The sequence below is a fragment of the Lactuca virosa genome, chromosome 6 (assembly GCF_052849685.1).
Source record: "Lactuca virosa cultivar CGN04683 chromosome 6, Lactuca_virosa_CGN04683_v6, whole genome shotgun sequence".
Taxonomy (NCBI): Eukaryota; Viridiplantae; Streptophyta; class Magnoliopsida; order Asterales; family Asteraceae; genus Lactuca; species Lactuca virosa.
This window is the reverse complement of record NC_136431.1, coordinates 196,472,803-196,477,299: the sequence shown is the minus strand read 5'-3', so window position 1 is coordinate 196,477,299 and position 4,497 is coordinate 196,472,803. Positions and strand designations below refer to the sequence as shown.

The 4,497-nt window shown below is 34.3% G+C and overlaps 1 non-coding gene across 1 annotated transcript; it reads right to left on the bottom strand.

Annotated features, from left to right (window-relative positions):
• Nucleotides 1-3,668: 3,668 nt before the first annotated feature.
• Nucleotides 3,669-3,775, bottom strand: LOC145123121 (small nucleolar RNA R71). The gene has a single exon (XR_013714999.1). It is a non-coding gene; the product is annotated as a small nucleolar RNA R71 (small nucleolar RNA).
• Between the last annotated feature and the right edge of the window lie 722 nt (nt 3,776-4,497).

Here is a 4,497-nt window from a genome sequence, read left to right as displayed (position 1 = left end):
TAATTTGTGTTCTAAGCATAAATAATGAACTAAAATCTGAGAGTGTAGGTCCAACTTGCTTGTGCTCAGCTGGTTACTCTTCTATAAATATCTGGAAGCAAGTTACAAATATTAGATTAACGTTTAAGTAGCAAGTACTTGAGTGTTATATGAAAAGTACGAGTTCTATCTTGTAGATACATGAAGTACTAGTCTCTTCCAGACTTTCTTTTCAGATAAGAGAAGCAGTTTCCCTTCCAATATCTAGTTTCTTCACAAAAGAAACAAGATTCATCTATGTGGACCTTCTTGGATTTCTTGGTCTTAAAGATGTTCAGTCCATAAAACATCCGCTTCTTAGATCACACAAAGTGACTCTTTTCAGTCGTGCATTATTCCATTGTTTGAACAAGTTTAAAACAAATATCATTTTATTTATTGGAATATTGCTTAACCTGTTATATCATTAAATATATATCTAAATTATCCTAGACTTCCTGGAAGTCAAAACTAACTATTCCTAGTATGATGTTAAAAGCATCTTGAGTATCACGGTGATGCCTTTACTAGGTATCATGTTCAGGTCTATTGCTCAAGCCAAATTGTTTAGGACTATGACCTTTAAGTGGATACAATTTCACACCTCTCATGAGATTGTCTCTTAAGACATGAACCCATTCATTAAATTTGTATCTATTGAATGTTATTCTTTTATCAAGCCATTTAAAGAAAATGACTATTCATGGTAATGAGAGTGGGTTATTTATATATACAAAAAGTTTAACAAAATTCATTTAGTATTTTCAATATTTAATATTTAATAATTAAGATCCTTTTAGTTTTCAAAAACATTAATTATCAAAGTCTAGGGTCCAAGTTTCAAAACAATTAAATGGTTAGGTATCTTTTATCCCATCCATTTGAAATCAACACGGTAGCTATCGGTTATCAATTATATCTTACTATAAAATTACTATATTTATGGGATCGCTAATAACAAATTAGTTAGACATATTTGATCCCATCTATTCCTCAGAACTCTCTTGCTTACGTATCCTTTATCACAAAAGATTCTCGATCAAATCATCCAATTTGAAAAAATTGTGTAATCGGCCTATAACTTTGTTATAGAAATCGCGAAAACACCCCGTCCATCAAAAGATAACACTAAGCGGTTAGGTATCCTTAATCCCGTAAGTTCATACAAGAGATGTGCGAGTGTTCTTAAAAATGGATTGCATAGATGTGAGGTTTGAAGGGGTCATTGATGTTTTTATAATTCTAGTTTAAAGAACATATTATATCATGTCTATTGCATACATTCAATAAACCATGGTTTATGATATTGCCATATTTAGACACATTTTTAGGCAATATTTGAATACATTTTTATGCATATTTTGGTTATTTTCTAGGATTTAAGATACTTATAAGATTGAATTGTATTTTGCAGCCAAAATGAGCATTCTTGAAGAAAAAGGACAAAAAGAAACAAGGATCGGAACTTTGGAGGATTGGAGCTTAAATGATGAATGTTTCAGCTAAAAGAGGACCTCACGACGTGAGGAATTACCTCTCACGACATGAACTACAACATTCTAGAAGATAAACATCCGAAGGAAAGAATACGTGTTCGATACAAATTATAACTGAGCTCACGATCTGAGCAGGGTAATTACCAGAAACTATATATATCCTTGTTACTTACTATTTTGGGAGTGCTGCTTAAGATTGAAGGGTTCCGAAGTCGAATTCTGAAGGAAATTAAGTCAAAGAGTTTTAGTTCTAAACATCCAAGGAAGTACAAGTGATTGAAGATCATAACTTTTACTTTAAGTTGGTACAATCAATTATGTTTTTATACATTGAATTTGTGTGTTTGATTTTAGCTATGAGTGGCTAAATCTAGCTACTTCTGTTTATCTAGATGAAGCTTCAAATCATGGATTGGTTTATTAGTTATGGAACTTACTAGTTGGTTAAAAGCTTGTATTTGATTGTTAATACCTAGCATGCTAATATTTGATACTTAAATTGCTTGAATTCATGTTCTGTGCAACTAAGTGACTATTAATTTGCATGAACTTGACACCTAGTAATTTAGTGACCATTAGATTACTAGAGTTAGGATTGAACCAATTTTCGATAAGTAATTAAAGTTATTAAAGTTGGCTGTGCTGGAGAACATATATTGTGACTATAATTGTGTTTGTTTAATCAATCTTACATAGCTCCATTCATAATTCATAATCGATTCTGTGTTAAATTATATGTGACCATGCATAGTTCTACATGAATTGGTTAAGCATTCGTATATTTGGACTTAAATTAATAATAATATTTAAACTAGTAACCAAATGAATTATCCATAATAAGTAGCTAACCATTGAGGAGAAGTGAATTCGAACTAAACAGAAGTGTTTTTAGTCATTGACTGAATTTGACAATTGAGTGAATAAGTTTTTCTGAACTTGCAAAATCGGATAAAAACCAAATTAACTTTTGCTTTTCTTAAATTAATTTTTAGTAAATAAATTAGTTAATTAAAACTGTTCCCTGCGTTCGATACCCGACTGTTTTTGCTATACTATTTGCGAAAAGGTCCATTGCCTTTAGTCGAACAACTTGTTAGATAGCAGGTAAAATTAGGTGTAGTAATATTTTGATATCAAGTGTTTGGCGCCGTTGCCGGGGAACGGCTAATTTAGTTTAAAATTTATTTGCTTTAGGTTAATATATCCTTTTGGTGGGGTAAAAACTTGCAAAAAGTTAATTTTGAGCATTAGTTTTTTTTAGAAATGAACTCACAACGTGAGCCTTAAGATCACGATGTGAATTCGGTTATTTCACGTTTGTTTTCGTTTTTTTTTCGTATCTGTTTAGGATTTTTGTGACATCACGACATGGTATAATTAACCACGACGTGGTGAACATTCAGCAGAACTTTTTAAGTGGTTTTAGTTCAATTTTACGTTTTTATTTTTGTTTTTGTTGCAGTAGTACATGAACCGAGGATCCAATGCACCTTTCATACCACTGCTTGAAGATCCAGAGTCAACCCTTTGTAAAAAGACGGATAAAACGTAGGAGAAAACCAACCACCAAAAAAGTCACCTTTCAAATATCTTAAATCAGTTTTTGGAAAGAAGAAGGGGAAGAACGTGGGTGAATCAAGCAATTCCTCAAAGAACGAAATCAAGTTGGAAAGTTTTAAGCAAAATCCTAATACTAAAGAATCCGAATACGAATCCGAACTAGAATTAGAAAAAGAAGAGAGTGAACCCGAAGACGAGCCGAAAAACGAGATGGAAAACATTGCTGACATGTCCATGGAGGCATATAAGAAAAGAATCCAAGAGGACATTGGTCCCGGTCCCGTGCAACCCGGAATTCCTGCTACCGCAACATTTGAGCTGAAGGGACATATTCTTTGTGCGCTTAAGGAAGTCCCATTTTCCGGGAAAGATCACGAGGATGCTTACAAGCACCTTGATGAAGTCAACTTCATAGCTGATTACTTCAACATCCCGAATGTTCCAAAAGAGACGGTGCTTTTGAGAATGCTTCCTGTTACCTTTAAAGGAGTTACTAACGATTTTTTGAAGGCACTACCATCCAGTGCAATTACTACTTGGGCGCAAATGCGTGAACCATTCTTAGAACAATTTTGCCTACCTTCTAAAGTTGCTAAACTCAAGAAAGCCATAAAAAACTTTGAACAACAACCGGGTGAGTCACTCTACGAGGCATGGGAACGCTACAAAGGATTGATAAGAAATTGTCCCCAAAATGATTTGAATGAGCAACAAGAAGTATCAATCTTCTATGATGGGGTAAACATGATGACAATCCAACTCCTTGACTCTCAAGGACCGTTAACAAAGAAAAATCCCAATGAGATTAAGGAATTGATTGAAGAGTTTTCCAAACATTCGTGTGAATACCATAATCCGAGACATGATGGAGCGAAGGGAATTGGGAGTGGCACCTCTGAAGATATGGCTGTTGTTTTAGCTATGTTGAACACTATGGTCCGAAGGATGACTAAAATGGACCAATCCATACATGCTATTCGAGTTGGTTGCGAAAGATGCAATGGTCCACACTTGACCAAAGATTGCCACTTGGATGAGAACAGGAATAAAAAGACTCAAGTTTGTTAATCAAGTGGAGACAAATACGATGAAGATTGGAAGAAGCCAAAGAAAGAGTGGTTGTCATATGATGATTATAAAAAGCAAAAAGAAGAAAAATTTAGGAAAACTGGTCGAGGCTTTTATCAAAAAGAACCACCACCTGAAAAGAAGGCCGATTTAGAGTGCATGCTCACTAGATTCATGGAGGCTTCTGAGAAAAGACATGATGAGACAGATGCAGTGATAAGAGACTAACAAATTCTCATGAGGGACCAGCAAGCTTTGCTGAGGAATCAGCAAGCATCAATCCAAAACATCGAAGCTCAACCTGGACAATTAACTACATTGGTTAATGAGCGACTTTCTCCAAAAATTCCCGAAA